The 17,017-nt window shown below is 39.8% G+C and overlaps 1 protein-coding gene across 4 annotated transcripts in view; it reads left to right on the top strand.

The window, feature by feature from the left end:
• The window catches only part of TBC1D5 (TBC1 domain family member 5), a 365,348-nt gene that overhangs the window by 9,833 nt on the left and 338,498 nt on the right, over positions 1-17,017 (top strand). For all 4 annotated transcript variants that reach the window (XM_014051938.2, XM_014051928.2, XM_087712828.1 and 1 more), the window contains exon 2: positions 7,162-7,224. The gene's annotated coding sequence lies outside the window, so the exon portion shown is untranslated. The remainder of the gene's footprint in view (positions 1-7,161; positions 7,225-17,017) is intronic.

Here is a 17,017-nt window from a genome sequence, read left to right as displayed (position 1 = left end):
AGTGGCTTCATGTTAAATGATATTGTAAAATATCATTTTTATTTACAATTATTTAGTTGTAAGTTACTTTTTACAGATAGTTATTCTGAAACTTGGAATATAAAGAACTGTAAATGAATAAATATGCATTCATAAATAGGTTTGTTGCAGAGTATAATTTTTAGTAACAATCATGAAATTCCTCTTTTGTCTTCTAGTTGTCCAAAAAGCCATGCTTCATATTTTATTAAAGTAGCAGAAATTAATACAGAAAACATATTTTAAGGCCTATCACCAAACATAAGATAATCTTAAGATTGAACATGAAGACAAGGCATATAGATCAAGGATTGTAATTCATGTCTTATTCATAAAGATTAAAGACCTATGGAATTGTTATGACTTTAACTGTTTTGCATTTCTGTATGTATTCAGATAAAATAACCATGAATATATGATATATTCATTACATGTTGTCAAGCACCAGAAAAATCAGAAGATCCAGGCCTACGTAAAGATTTATTGCTAGCTTAAGCTGTCTACAAGAATCTGAACTACTATCAGTCCAAGCAAATTGGCAATAGAGAAGAGTCAATGGCTGAAAAAGTGGCTGGATTTAGATCTCTTGTGTGTGCAGACAGATGGACTCATGACTGATGACGCGTTTGACCCGTCATCAGGCTCAGCCTGTATCTCCTACACATGTTTCTATAAACCATCACTAATGCATGGTTTGCAATATTAGAAGCATGAAAACTGGCTGAAATTGTGAGAAGTTAAGGAAATATGCTTGCCGCCTAATTTGTTAATATATTCAGCATCTATCAATCGGAAACAGTTTAATTTGGTTTTATTAGATGAAAATATTTTCTATTATCATTATTTATCTTTCTAATCAAAGTTGTCTAGCTAGACAAATAACCAAAGGGCAACTCATTAAGAAAAAGTGATCAAGAATTTGCTTTGGTGATGGGGTTGTTTTAGAATAACTGAAGTGTAAACACCTACTTTATAAAGTATTAATACAGGTTGTCCTTGTATAAGTCCTTGACTTATATCTGATCACTTAACAACCATTTTAAATTATGAGAGACTCTGAAAAATTATTTATGACCCATCTTTAAAGTTACATGTACTAGAAAGTCATTGGAAAAGACAAAAGGGGAGGTTGCAAGGTTGCAAGCTGCTGCCACCTATGGAAGGGTTTCTCCTCTTCTCCATGCGCCAGTGTCCTGCATGGAGCTGAAGAAACAGAGATACTTTTATCCAGCCCAGTGCTAGAATTAACTGAGAGGGGAGAGGGAAGAACTGCAGCATTGGAAAAGAAGCTTGCATTCCAAAGATCCAAGCTTCTTTCTAGCCTTCCTATTTTTCAGAAACAAATTGTATACTAACTTTCATAGCTAGCATATGTTTTTGAATCATGGAAAGAGTTCCATCATTCTTGCCTTCAGAAACATCTTAAGAGATAGAGCTCTTCTTGTGATTGTTCCTGAAGGCTAGGGGGAAAAATTCTATTGTTCAGAAACATTGTGTTTTGCAAAAGATTGCAAATGCAATCTTTACGAAGGGTAAGAAGGCTTTTCCAAGTATTTTTACTATTCACAAAGATTTCATTTGCCAGCTTTCTGGTTGAAAAGCTAATGAATGCAATATTTTAGACGGTAGAAAGTCTAGCGAACAGAGGAAAGGGTAACCATTGTGCTAAGTTGGAGAAAGAAATCTTGGATCTTCAGGATCCAGGCTTTCTTTTTTTGTCCCAGCACAGTGGTTCCTGTTTACACACAGAAGGGAAGGGAATCAGCATGCTGGGTCAGAGAAAGGAAGCCCGGATCTCCATTTCTTTGGCCCATGCAGGAATTCTCTTCTGCACATGGAGGAGAGCTGCCTTTGGTAGGGAATTAGTTCACTCCCATCTGCTTGACTCATTCTCTTGCTTAGCAACCGCAACAGGGAGGGCCAGGATTGTAGTTGTTGAGTGAGATAATTCCCCAATCAGTTTTGAACAGCTACTATAAAAAAATTCCATATGAGTTGAGTCTGTCCTGTAGATAAAAGCCTATTGAAAGCCTACTACAGTTCACGTTCTACAATAGTGTACCTTTGGTAACGAGGTGTGGATCCACTTCATAACACCTCACCTGATAAAACACCCAGGAAACCGATCTTTGTATTTACAATTGCTGTTATCAGATCAGTACAATTTGGTTCTTTGAATGTAGCTAAATTTTGTTATATTGTCTGCAACATTTGGCAGACTTTGACTGCCCATTGACAATTTACTACAAATTGTAATATCTTATATTGTCTATTATTATTTTTAATGGCTCTTATTTGCATTAAAAGTGCATTGCATCATGCTAAAGTGCTTTTCAGAGCTGGGGACAGTAAGATTACAGTGTTTGCTCAAAAAATGTTCTTAGGAGGAGCAGACTGATCTTGTTGGGCTTCCAAGTCTTTGATACATTGTTTAAATTGCTAAGTACACACTCTTAGTCCATCATTAGGACCATTTCCCAGGAGAAGCCAAGAGACTAAATTTTTTGTGAGATGGTCTTGAACTATACCGAAAAGAACTCAAACCTTTGGGGGTGGGGAGGAGTAATTTTAACCAATGTGCTGCAATGTAAGCTATTCAGTGCTGCTGGAATATACTTTGCTGCTCTGGAGAGGTCACCTTAATAATCACAACATTTTAGGAACAAAATTCCAAGCGCAATTATCATTAGTTGAGGACTATCTATAAACACTTGGCTTCATGACAATATTTTGTCTCTTAAGTTTTAAACATTTTTCTACTTTTCTACTGACATATTCATTTGTAGAATCTATTATCAAATAACCAATATTGCTAAACTGAAATCACTTATTTAGTGGTGATCTATGCCTTAAGTTATCATGGACAGCCAGGCATCGTAGTCACTAGTTCTTGTTAAATTTCTAATGAAAATTAAGTCAAAAATCACTTTATTTTCCTTTTTTATTTTGCATTGTCTTATTTCTTGTGTGACCACAAATCTGCTCTCATGTATTCCTTTTTATTTTTATTTGGACAATAACATTTTATTTGGTTGGTGGAAGAAAAAGAGGGAACTACTTTTTGCTAGATATTCAAAATTACCTAAGGATGTTTTCATGGACATAGTTTTTTCACTGACAACTAGAACTAACTTTCTTCTTTCATTATGTGCCAGAGAAGGTGATTGTTTTATTGATGTATATTGAAAAAGTGAATAGTCCAATGCTTTGTTCCATTCTTCTAATTTACAACATCAATAGTAATGAATGATGGATGAGATATCCAAACATTAATAAATAATCTTAAAAGCTATACTAAATCAAAGAAGAATAGACCAAGGAATGATTCAAGGAGGATAAGCTAACTTGAGTGTCGTTGATTCTGCTATATACAACAAATAAGCAAAATCCCATTTAAAATGAATGTACTGCCAACCAGGTAAGAGTTGAATTGACATTGACACCTTTCTTTGCATTTTATATTACTAGATGAAACCTTTAAAACAAGTCTCCATTAATGAAATGTGTTTGAAGGCAGGTGTCTCATGTTACTAGTTCTACAAGATCACTCTTGCAGGGCTGCATTATCTTTAATGGAAATTAATTGAGTTTTGCTATAGCATAGTTTAATTCTTTATTTGATTCCATTTGAAATATTGAAATGTTAATAGACATTGGAAGTGAGGATGGAAAAACTATGGGTCATCAGATATTGCTGAACTACAAATCAGCTTCTCTTACTACTTGCTATGCAGGCCTGCTGATAGTAAAAGTTGTGATTTATTAATTATTAAAGCTTAATGCCCATCTTATTTACTTAATTTTTTGCCCGATAGCCCTCTTAGCTATCCTATTATTTCTCCTATTATGTTGGAATGTAATTCTTCATAACAAAAATGTTAAATTTTATAACTTTATATAATTAGTTATATAATTATATATAAATTATATAACTCACAGCACATTCTTGTGTGTGATTACTTTGTAGGATCCTTTCATAGGTCAACATGAATAGGGTCACAGTGCAGTAAATATATATCATTTTTCTGAGCATAAATAATATTCTTTCTAGTTTTTAAATGCATGTTTGTATGTATCTATTATGTTAATTTTTAAGTTTGACTGTGTTAGACTAATTGTAAATTCATGTAGTTTTGTCAGGTTTTCTGCCAGAAAAATAGGCAAAGTCAATGGGTTTAGTCTTTTCCTTTGAAATATTCTAGATAGAATTACAAAGATTCAAAATAGGAGTTAAGAGCTATATACAGGTAATGCTCAATTAATGACTGTAATGGAGCCTACCTATTACAATTGTAAGTCATGATGGTCGTAGACCTGATCACCCAAGTGACTAATCCAATTTTACAATCTTTCTTTATACTGTAGTTAACTCAATTACTAACATTTGTTAAGCGAACCTGTAGTTGTAAGGTAAACTCATTGTATACTATTGTAGTCACATGACCATGGTACTCTGCAAGCAGCTATAAGTGCAGGTCAGTTGTTGAGCCTCCTAGCACCTGAAATGCCATCATGTGACCATGGTAGGGAGCTATTGGAACTTTGGAACTGGGTTGTAAATATCTTTTGGGTGTATTTTGTAACTTTGAATAGTCAGTAAGTAACCAGACATAAGTTAAAGACTATATGTATGTGAAAGCATCCGTATTTAACTCCTATTGAAGCTAGCATGTTGTGCAAAACCTTTTTAGTAGAGGTTTTATCTATTACTGCAAGTATTATATATAATGCCTTTCAGTAGTGATCCTTCTATAGCAGAGGTGTCAAACAGCGGTCATTGGAACTTTCCTCCCTTTCTCTAAATTGGGCGTGGCCAGCGTGCAGCGCATCTTGCCTGCTGGTTGGGAGTTTGACAGCGACGTTCTCTAGGAAGTATTAAAACCTGCTGAAGTAATATAATTTTAAAATGTGTTATTAAATAGCTGAGTAAATTGTTTGATCAACTCTTGATTACATTATTGTTGTTAGTGTGGGATATGTAGTTTAGGCTACGTTTTCTTCCTAAAATAGATTGGCAACTTCTGCCCTTGTAGATGCCAAGTTCTATTGCAGTCCTTAAAATGTACACAAATCATGAAGATGAAATTTAGTGGCAAGTTTGATCTGTGTAGAATTAATACTATCTGCCATAATTCTTTTTGTCTTCTATTGATAATGCCATATAATCAAGCATGTTTTCTGCAGCTGTCAGAGACCACCTTAGAAAGTAGAGTCAATGACATCTAAATATTGTTGACTCTGCCTTAAGGAATATAACAATTCTTTGACTGTGAACTTTTAGTGACTAATTTAATTTTTTTTGTTTATAATTTATTTTTTGAAGATATTATTCTAATTAAAATGATCCATGCATTAAATAGAGTATTCCAAATAGTACAAGCTCTTGGTGCTAGGGTATTGCAAATAGTGCAAGATATAGGTGCTGTTTTTGGATAATTGTCTTAAAACTTTTATTGTAAAATGTTATTTTTTAAGAAATAGGTACAATTCATGCCATTTTAGCTTTTAAAGAAATTAAGAGCATGAAAATAAATGGGAATAATAATAATACATCAAAATCTATATACATATAAAAGCAAAATAGCACTCATGTATCATCACGAAATCTCCAGAACCATAAAGCCTACAAATTTGAAATTTGGCACGAATGTTCTTCTTGGTTTCTAGGTGCTCATTAAGAAGAGATTTTTTGAAATGACCACCAGATCGTTAGTGTTTCTTATTATTAACGTTCTCTGATGCTACATAGTTAGACATTATACTCCCTCATCCCACCTGAAAAGAACTCTGTTTCAACTGCCACTTGGGCAGGGGCATGGCCAGCATGTGATTCATCTGGCCTGCAGCTGATTTAGACATTCTACTCCCCCTCCCCACCTCAAAAATGCTCTGATGCTAAGGAATTAGACTGAGGAAGAGAAGGGGATAGGAGAGGATCAATGGGGCCAGCTTGAGGGAGAAAAGGGGAATAGGAGAGGAGAGGCTTCTTTGGGGCAAACCTGAGGGAGAAAGGGGGAGAGGAGAGGCCAATCATAACTACTCATTAAGTTTCAAGCTATAATGTCGATTTATCAAGCCCAATCTCATTGTTTCATAGCGGAGCCCGGGTATACAGCTAGTATAAAATAAATTGCGGGTTTGTTTATTTCAGTATATATTTTTGGGACAAGACCACAAACACTGATTACTGATAACCTCGTTGAGGGGCCAAATGTTTCCTTATAGTTTCCTACCCTGCTTGAATAGCTTGAAGTGATAATTTTTGGACCTGATCTTTATCACTTTTTGATTATTCAAAAAAATTATTCAGTAGTTGAAAATATTTTTAGAATGGGAATGTGATTGGGAAATTTTTGAGAAGCAAACTAATTGTACTTAGTTTAGTTTGTAATGGCTTAAAGTTTCTGGATTTCTCAAATAAGGACTTAAATTGTGATTTTCCCCTCTCCTCCTCAAATTGAAGTTTTTCTGGAAATTTCAGCAGTTATTTTGGTGTATTGTATTGTCATTTGCAGCCCTTCCAAAGTTAGGGTCTCTTTACTAGTTCTCAGGCCCTTAAATGTCAGCTCTTGGTCCTATGTCTTGACTCTGAAATAGCTACTGAGAAACTTTGATTTGAAACTATCGAAGATGATTATTGAAGGACATAAGTAGCTTTTCCTTTCAATTTAAGTTATGTTTATATTCAGATAGACTTGCTTAAGGGATAATAAATGTGTTGATCTTATAATACTACATTTGAATTTGCTACTGCAGACTAATAGGGCTACTATTCTCCTAGAAGTACGTAGATATTTGGAAATCCTTGCTCGTTTCCAATATCAGGCAGTTAGAATAAGACTTAAAAGTCAGCCAACCACTTTGTCCTTTCACATTTTGTCCTTCTCTCTGAACAAGTGCCAGTTTGCATACATTGTATGTCAGTTTAAATACAACAGAGATCAGTGTGCCTGATATCATTCCAGAAAAGACTTCGAAAAACTTCAGGTAACTAGTAGATGGAAATGGTTCTTTCACATTTAAATTGTTTTGAAGAACTATAAAACAGACTTTTGAATGCTTTCAAATAAATTGTTGTCATCCACTAATGAATGAGATGCCATCTGTAATAATTAAGGTTATTCCAATTGTTTCTCCCTACAGCAAAACTTCTGAAGGTTTGGAGAAGATTATAAAGTAACGGCCAAGAAGGACTATAGCAGTATTGTAAGTACTGTATTGAAAAGAAAATGTAAATTAAGTATTTTGCAAATAAACTGCCTATATATATTTGATGAAAAATTAGTTTGTGGAGATGAATTATATGAAATGTAAAAGCATACTTTATAACTGCAGTCTTCTTAAGTTACCAGGATTGCTTCATTCTTGTAAAATATGAAGTGTATTCTTGTAACATAATTAGAAATTTACCAATATTACAGAAAAATATATTTTTATCTAACCAAGATTGATCTATTTTATATACATTTCTTTATTTAAAACTATCAGAATTTTAGAAAATCATTATAGTTTTGTTGACTTGTCATTTATTTTAGTGACTTATTGTTTAGGTTATTTTGCAGAATTATTTATTTGCTGATTTATTTATGTATTTCATTATTTATTTATTTGATTATTTAGTAAATTATTTATCTGATGAATTATTAATACATCTTCATGACAGGCTTTAAATTATTTATAACTTAATTTTGATTTTATTGCTTTTCAACGCAGCATTGTTACTGACTAGATTCCCCCCCCCCCCTCTTACTTGGTTCTTGAAAATTAAAGTGTTAGCTTTGAGGCAACTTTATATTCATTGCAAGATATTTTCTCTCTCTCCCTCCTGCCCTCCCTCCCTTCCTCTGTGTATGATATATACATAAGTAAATGTACACATACATATATTCTGTAAATAATCCCCATAACTGGACTTTTACATGAATTTCCATGACTTTAACCTTTTCAAATGTTCCTTTCTATATTTAATTGTTATCTTCTGTAAATTAGGAATGTGATTCTTCCAAGGGGTATTCTGATGGAGGAAGCTTCTCTGGGTCTAGGTCATTATTTTTACTGACATTTTTTCATATTGAACATGTTTATGTGGTTTAAAGCTTCAGAAATAATTTTCAGAAAATAATATGTGAAGTAGAAAAATAATGGAAACTTCTGAAGACAATCAAATTAGAATAATCCTTCCTTGGAGAAAATTTATTGTATGATAAATATTTTTCGATAATTCTTTTCACATGTTATTCTAAACATAACATTCTAAGCATTCTAGAAAACATTCTAAACATATGACCCCAATTATAAGTCTGTTTAGCTGCCCTAGGCTTTCCATCTACCTTTAATCTGTTCTACTTTCTGAATTACATCCAGGATTTAAAATATTTTTGTGTTACATTTATTTAAATGTTTTTATGCTTTCTTAAAATAACTTACAAAAAACAAGTTAAACCACAAAATTATTTTTAAAATAAATAAAATTGCTAAAATAAAAAGACAGCTCTTTAAAGTTCAACTCAGAAATATGTTTTAAAGCCCAATGTAAGAGATAGCAAAAGTTAAAGACATACAATTCACCAACAGTTGTAATGGAGCCTGTCCATATGGTTGCAACTCATAATAGTTGTTAAGTGAAGAACCCATGTGCTTGCCTTGCTTAATGATGCCCCTGCATCCCTGTTCTCCCCATGGAGATGTAAAGCAACCACATAATTTCTTGGAACATGGTGTGCTTCAGGGGTGGAAAAGACCCTGGGAGGCATGACTGAAGCCACCATCATAGTTTCAAACCATCCAAATCAAGACTTTGAGAAAGCAAAGACAAGAAAGCTAATATCTGCTGGTATACATACCACCTTCATTAGAGGCATGTGCAGGCCACAGTGAGGAATAAGACATCATTGAGTGAGCTGAAGTGTAGGGAAAGTTCTGTGGCTTCAATGTGAATTACACCAAATTCCTTAGGCCAGCCATGTGAAGCTCTATGGCTTTCCAGAAATGTCACTTGGTGCTAAGCAGCAATGAGGAGAAATTGAAAACCTGCTGGCTTTGCCTCTACTAATTAACTCCCTTACACATCCACTCTCCTCTCTCTCTCCACGTTTTCCTTCTGATCCTCCTCCTCTGATTAATGTGTGTGGTCTCATCCCCCCTTCTGGTGCCAGTTTCTGGTAGATGAAGGTTCTGTTTGATTGTCAGTAACTTCCAATCATCAACAAACAAGCTTTCACCCTCTTCTCAGCATATTTTTGTCCAGTCTTGAAACCAGCCTGCATTTTAATGCTGAAGGCTGCTTCTCAGATACTAGACAACTGTCTTGCTTTTCCCCCTTTTCCTTGAATGTCACTGGGAGGAAAGAGCAGCCTCTGGTTAGAAAAGAGAAAGAGTGGGATAAGAATAAACGGGGGGGGGGGGGGGGCTGATATTGAAAATCTCCTTCCCTCTCCAGAATTCTTGCCAGCATTCCCATTTACTTTGTTTGTGGGAAGCTTGCAGAGAGAAAGTCAGTATAAAAGTCCAGAGCCCATAGACAGGTAAAGTGGCTGCTGTAGGAGTGCAAATTGGGAGTGATGCTTGATAGTGCAAGAAAGGTGCTGCATGGGTCAGGGAAGTCAGGTAAATAGCAAATAGCATGGATCCTTAGTCACAGGAGTCATAAATCCTGAATTTAGTGCACATTTTATAAATTAGGCCATTTAAGATACGGTTCAAAAATTGTTGCTTTCTGATGCCCAGTTCGCCCAATTAAAAGTTATGACAACAAGAATTTAAGTAGTTATATAGGTAGATTGGAGCCACATTTTCTTGCTAACAACTTTTAGCTTTGTTTATTTCTGGTATTTCTGTGCAAAGTATGGAACTCAAATAGTTTGTTCTGGTAATGGATATGATACCTGAATATAATACACTGGGTTCTACGGCACATGGAATCTATAATAAATTGTTGTATGGAAGAATGCACACTTGTCAAACCATCTTAATAATTGTCTGTTTGCAAGGTTTTGACCTTTAAACTAAATACAGGCCTGCATAGAACCAATGGTGAAAGTGATGTGTTTATTGAGATAATTATATTCTTTTCAATGGTATCGTGGATAAAATCAGAGAACCATGTACAATGCCAAAAACCCTAACAATCACTTTGTTTGTTTAATTGATTGATTGATTTAAGACCACTCGTCTCATTCAAGAGTGATTCATTTTGGTTGTAAAATTTTATGGTTTATATCCAGGTTGCCTGCAGAACAATATATACTTAATTTTTTTCAGTATTTCAGATTATATACCATAGATATGTGCCGATTTCTCTCCCCCACCCCCCCATATGGTCTGGTCTGTATTAGGTAACTGCTTCTAAAATTAAGACTGGTCTTCTATTTATTATTATAGAAGTAATAAGCACTCACATGATGTTTCTTAATTTTGATAGTGGTTTTTGCTTTTATATTTTTTTTTAAATAAGCAATGTGTAGACAGTATCAATGAATGCTGAAGAATGAATTTAAATAAATTTAAAAGCAGAATACAGAAATCAAAATATGTGTAAAAGGTGTGTCTTACTGAGAAAGTAAAAGAATAAATGTGAGGAAAAGCTAACAAAAAGGATGATACAGTGCTTCTAGCTAAGCAATTTGGTATATGTCAAGGCACTGACAAAGATATTAGGTGTTTATTGCTTAAATAAAGGAAAATGGCACTTCAACAACAGTTAAAATTGAACACAATAGCTTGGAAAGCTAAAAGTGATGTATTCCTTTTGAAGATAAATAAAATAATTTTTAAACATAAGTATTTAAAGATAGACTTTGACTTAAGACCAAAATTGGGAGCAGAACTGTTGTCCCATCAGGGATTCATTTGTTAAGTGATTTGCATTCAGTTTTTTACAACCAATATGCTGCAATTGATAAGTAAATCACTATAGTTGTTAAGTGAATCATATGTTGTTAAGAGAATCTGACTTTCCCATTCAACTTTGCTCATCAGGAATCCTCTGGAAAGGAGGCAAATGGCAATCATGTGACCAACCTACCCACCCCACTCCCAGATGCTGCAACGGTCATAAATACATAACTAATTCTCCTGTGCGCTGCTTGGAGAGTCTAAGCGTGGGTTAGCACAGTCTATCTACCCTAGGACTGAGTGATTTTTTTTCTTTGACCACACCTCCCTTTGCCTCATAGAGATCATTTTAAAAACTCAGTCTGCCAGTTAGGACTAATGTTGGGGAGCTCCTCAGATCTAGATCAAATAGATTGGACTCTCCAAACTCTGCATAGAGAACTTTTCATTCTCTTTTTATTTTTATCAGAACTCCCTTAGATATAATTAGGTAGAACAAATCTCGAAGTAAAAACTGACGTCTTTTTCAAGTTGCTGAGAGAGCTGCCGTGTTCCAAGTGGCCGCATGCAGAGTGAGAACAAGAGGGTTGCTTGTCCATCAGCTGCCGGCAAGCAAGGGGGCGACGGGAGGCTTCCTGTCTGTTTTTCCCCAGCTGCTGTTGTTAATAGTGCCGCCTGGAGCGCTTGGAAGCTCCGGCGGTGTCGGCGGTTTCTCCTTAACCCGGCAAGCATGGTGGCCATTTTAAAAGCGCCACCTTGGACTCTCTGAGCAGTGCGTGCAGGGGCAGCCATTGTAAAGTAACTGGCTGGCATAGTGAGCCGTTGGGAGCCGTGGGAATATACACGATATAGCGCTTAAGCCCCATAGCCGCAGATCACTGCCAGGAAGTGTTTGGCCTTGTCTGGGACGCCGGCAAGGTCTGCCTTCCCCCTCCGACCACTCAGAGACCTTGAGGGCGGCCTGAGGAGGGCTTTGACCAATGGGTATCCCTCCTCTTCAACATTGATCTGCAGGTGTTCCGTAGCCACCTAGCTCGCGCCTGGTGCCTGTCTACTGCTCCATCAACTCCTCTGCTTCAGGAATCTACACCATCAAAGGCTTCTGCAGATCATCATGGCAGATGGAGGTTCAGAGGTGTAGGCAGGGCCCTCCTCCAAACGCAGTAGGCTAGATCCTCCACCCAAAGGGAGGAAGGGGCACCACTAGGAAGGCCTCCCTGGGACCCTCAGGGAATAAGGATAAGCCCAGAGAGGGAATCTGAAAGCATAAGTCTGTGGAGCACAAACTCCAGCAGACACCCAGGCAGAGTAAATCCCCTGAGCAGACGGATTCATTACCATGCCCACCCTCTGGCCAGATAGAGAAGGGGGAACCTGGTTCGCCTCAGAGGAGGAACAGGGACCAGATTGCTCCAGCAGGGGCTCGACCCAGGGAGGAAAAAGGCCCAGCCCCGTCCACAGAAATGAAGGAAGTAATTGCCCAGGCCATCTCCCAGGGCATAGTCAAGGGGATTAGGCAGAAAGATGCCCGCACAGCTGGAGCATCTAAAATAAGACCACCCCCAGTTCAGGTCAGGGACCGGGCCCCAGCCTCTCCTGGCACCTCACTTGCCACAGAGGAATCGGTCTGGGAGGAGGAGGAGGCCGAGGAATTTGAATTATCTGAGGATGAGGATCTTCCCCCCAATAAGCCTGCCTTCTCAGGGTTGTTCAAGCCATCTTTATTTAAGGCCATCCTACACAAGGCCAAAGCATCCACCGAGCTAGGGTCTACTCCTAAGAGTACGACTGTACCACCCTCCTCCTCTAGGGACCCCAAAGAAGGTCTGTCCAAGGAAAATGCTCCCACTCAGGAGCTGATTCCGGTTCCAGATTTATTCAACGACGTTGTCCAAAGGCAATGGGCACAGCCCGGTACCTAGCCGGGGGGGGGGGGGATCCAATATAACCTAACGCCATCTGCCAGTGGCAGAGCGGACATGAAGGTGAAGTGGAAGCTTGCTTCTGCTCCCTTCAAAGGGGAACAGCTTTTTGGGGACATTCTGGACAAATTTGTGATTGAGACGAAGGACAAACGGAAAATCCTTCCGGCCACTCTGAAGAAAAATGAGCGAAAAAACTCCGGCTCATCTAGAAAGCAGTCCTTTCGAATGCAGGAGTCCACTTACCATACGGGGTAGGCAACAGCAGCATTCCTTTCAGAAGCCATTTCGTGGCGGTTCCAACTCCCGCCAATTCCGACGTGGCAAGTGACCATCACCGCGTCCCTCCCATAGGGGGTCGGCTGCAACTTTATGCCGACAAGTGGGAGGAAATCACCACTGACTCGTGGGTTCTCAACACAATCAGGAGGGGTCTAACCTTAGAATTTCTGTCCTTCCCCCAACGGACATTCATTCGGTGTCCAACTCCTAAAAATCCCCTAAAGAGATCCCTCATGCAGGTGGAAATTCACCACGTTCTCCAAATAAGGGCCATAGAACCCGTGCTGAAGGATCAGGAAAAGCAGGGATTTTATTCCATTCTTTTCCTGGTCCCGAAAATCTCAGGGGGCTGGAGGGCCATCTTGGATCTAAAGCACCTAAATCAACATCTGGCCTACAAGCGATTCAAGATGCAATCCCTCCACTCCATCCTGGATTCCATAAGACAAGGAGACCTGCTCACCTCCATAGACTGAAAAGAAGCATACCTGCACGTTCCCATCCATGCAGCTCATAGGAGGCTCCTGCGGTTCCACTACAATGGGAAGCATTACTGGTAGAGGGCCCTCCCCTTCGGCCTGTCTGTACCCAGGACCTTCACCAAGCTTCTAGCAGCTGTGGCGGCCCACCTCCGGTCCTGTCCAGTTCATCTAGAATGTTACCTAGACGACATCATCATTCAATTATCAAGTCACGACCAAGCATGACGAGATGTTTGGGTGACCATATGAACCTTGCAACAACACGGCTTCTCGGTGAATCGGAAGAAGAGCCATCTCGAGCCGACCACATGGATCCAGCACGTCGGCACCATCATAGACTCAGTTTCTTGCCAGGTGTTCCTGTCTCCAGACCAGCTGCGCAACCTCCGGAGCAGAGTATACCAGTGCCGGCAGGCCAGGTCAGTGCCGATAGTCAAACTGTTGCAACTTCTCAGCATCATGATTTCCTACCTAAAGGTAGTTCCCTGAGCTCGCCTCCATGCCAGGGAACTACAGTGGTTCCTCCTGCCGATGCAGAGGTCCAAAGACAGCAACTCTCCGAGACGTGCCGTCTGCCACAGAAGATGATCCGCTCCCTCGGTTGGTGGTGAACAGCAACAGTAGAGAAGGGGTGCCAGTTCAAGGAGCCCAAAAGGATCGTGGTAACCTCAGATGCCAGCCTCTTCGTTTGGGGGCACATTGTTAGTGACAGCTGACTCAGGGCAGATGGTCTCGGAGTGAGGCAGCTCATAGCATAAACTGGCTGCCCGGCTTGCCCTACGACGGTTTTCATCACAAATTGTGAGCCACCATATACTGTTACTAACAGTTAGTAACAGTTACTAACAGACAACGTAGCAACAAAGGCTCACATAAACCGGCAGGGCAGCACCCACTCCAGGATATTCATGACGGAGGCGTAGTCTCTGGGCAGGTGGGCGGAACGCCACCTAGTGTCCATCAGATTGGGCCACATGTTAGGGGTCAGCAACGTGAAGGCAGACTGGCTGAGCCAGCAAACAATCGACAACTCCGAGTGGCGTCTGCACCTGGAACTCTTCCAACAGATAGTTTGGAGATTCGGCCAACCGCAAGTAGACCTATTCACTACTCACACCAGCACTCACCTGCCAAGGTTCTTCTTGTTACCACTCGCCCCAGGCGGAGGGGACGAATGCACTGAGGTGCAAGTGGCCCTCAGGACTGCTCTACACGTTTCCCCCTCTCCCACTCATTCCGCAAGTAATAGCCAAACTGCTGGCGGAGGAAGCGGAGATCCTCCTTGTGGCACCACATTGCCCCAGGACGTCGTGGTATGCGGATCTTGTCAGCCTCTCCATACAGAGACTGTGGAGAATTCCTCGGGAGCAAATCTCCCTCAGTTAGGGGGCTATCTGCCATCTGATCCCCAGTGGCTCCAATTAGCCATCTGGCACTTGAGGGGGAACTCCTGAGGAAACAAAACCTTTCTGACAAGGTCATCAAGACTACTCAGGCGTCCAGAAGGCCTTCTACTACAAAAATATACAAAGAAACATGGGTCGCCTTTTCAGCCTGGTGCAAAGGACGGGGTATAGGTGACATTTCTGCTTCAATACCACAATTATTAGACTTCCTTCAGGATGGATTGGACAGGGGCCTGGCACCCAATACTCTCCGTCGCCAGGTCGCTGCCTTGTCCACCATCCTCACTAGGGGTTCCCCTTGTCCCCTGAGTCAACACCCTAAGGCAAGAGTTTTCTGAGGGGCGTGATGAATATCTGTCCTCAGGCGGTTCACCGTTATCCTTCCTGGAATTTGTCATTTGTTTTATGAGCCTTGAGCGCGCCCTTCGAGCCTATTCGAATGGCGAGTCTTCATCATCTGATTCTTAAGACTGCCTTTTTAGTGGTGATTACATCCACTCGAAGGGTCTCACAGCTAGTGGTGCTTTCCGTCAGGGAAGAGCTATGTATGATACACTCTGATAGAGTCATCTTGAGACTTGACCCCTCATTCATCCCTAAAGTAAACACTCACTTTCATAGAGTTCAGGAAGTGATTCTTCCCAACTTTTGCCCTAGACCTGCACATCCCAAGGAGCATATTTGGAATAAGTTGGACATGAGACGTGCTGTCCGCATTTATGTTAAGAGGACTAAAGACTTTAGACGTTCAGAATCCTTTGTGTCATTTGATCCTAGGTTGCTGGACCGCAAGGCATCATCTTCCACCATTGGACGTTGGTTGTGGGCCTGCATCAAGATGGCCTATGAGCATCAGGGCAGGGCCGTACCAGGTTGTGTGACAGCACACTCAACAAGGAGTGCTGCCACTTCAGCAGTGTGGGTGACCCAAGCATCCATCCTTGACATTTGCAAAGCAGCTACGTGGGCTTCTCCCACAGCATTTATAAAAAATTATAAGATTGACACCTTTGCCTCAGCTGAAGCCTCCTTTGGAAGAGTTTTGCAAAAGGTTGCTGAGGCTCCGAACAATCTGGACAATTCCCACCCTGGGACACAATAGCTTAGGTATGTCCCATGCTTGGACTCTCCAAGCAGCGCACAGGAGAAAGACTGTTGGCTTACCTGAACAGCCGTTCTCTGGGCACTGCGGGAGAGTCCAAACCCACCCGAGGTCTTCTGTGGTGTTCAAGACTTTTACCTGTCAATTGACTATGGAATGGGTGTCCGTTACTTTGTCTTTAAAACATGTTTCTTTATCTCTCTTCACATCCAGGGAAATATATTCTGCCTTTTCAATATTTCCTAAGATATTTCATTTTTCTGGGAGAGGGCTGGGTGATAACTTCCTACAATCCCTCCTTTTTTAAAAAAAACATGTGGTCTCTCTGGGTGACGGTTAATCATGCCTTAATCCCATGCCCCTGGAGCTGAAGGGGAGAACTCCTTATTATGTAAAGGGCCTGCCTTGGGCAATGGCCCATTGACAAAGGAGGATGGGCAGGAAGCTGCAGGGAGTTACTTTGTCTTTAAAACATGTTTCTTTATCCCTTTTCATATCCAGGGAAATATATTCTGCCTTTTCAATATTTCCTAAGATATTTCATTTTTCTGGGAGAGGGCTAGGTGATAACTTCCTACAATCCCTCCTTTTTAAAAAAAAAACATGAGTGGAACACACATGTTCTTGACAAAAGATTAAAATTGGTCAGATCGGGGAGACTTTTTTTTTTTATGGAAAGTCATTGAGAGAGACAGCAGAAGGATCTCTTCAGTGGCTCCCAGATAACTTTCAACCATGAAGGTCTAGTAGTTAGGGCACAAGTTCTGGAAAGAAATTTACAGTTTCCAATTTTCCATGCCAATTATTATCAGATATCACTTTCTGTGAGCGTCCAGACAGGTTTCAAGCAAGTAGAAGTCCCAGAATTCTTCACAGCCAAACTTTTCCTTTAAGTTACAGGCTGCCCATTTCAAAGGGATGGTTCTTGAACCTGCCCTAGCTCTTATTTTAGTGAGGCCAAATTGAGTTTAG

Source organism: Thamnophis sirtalis, unplaced genomic scaffold (assembly GCF_051295495.1).
Source record: "Thamnophis sirtalis isolate CommonGarterSnake01/CBP01778 unplaced genomic scaffold, rThaSir2_p1.2 scaffold_4, whole genome shotgun sequence".
NCBI lineage: Eukaryota > Metazoa > Chordata > Lepidosauria > Squamata > Natricidae > Thamnophis > Thamnophis sirtalis.
The sequence above is the reverse complement of the archived record's forward strand: the minus strand, read 5'-3'. Positions and strand labels throughout refer to the sequence as shown.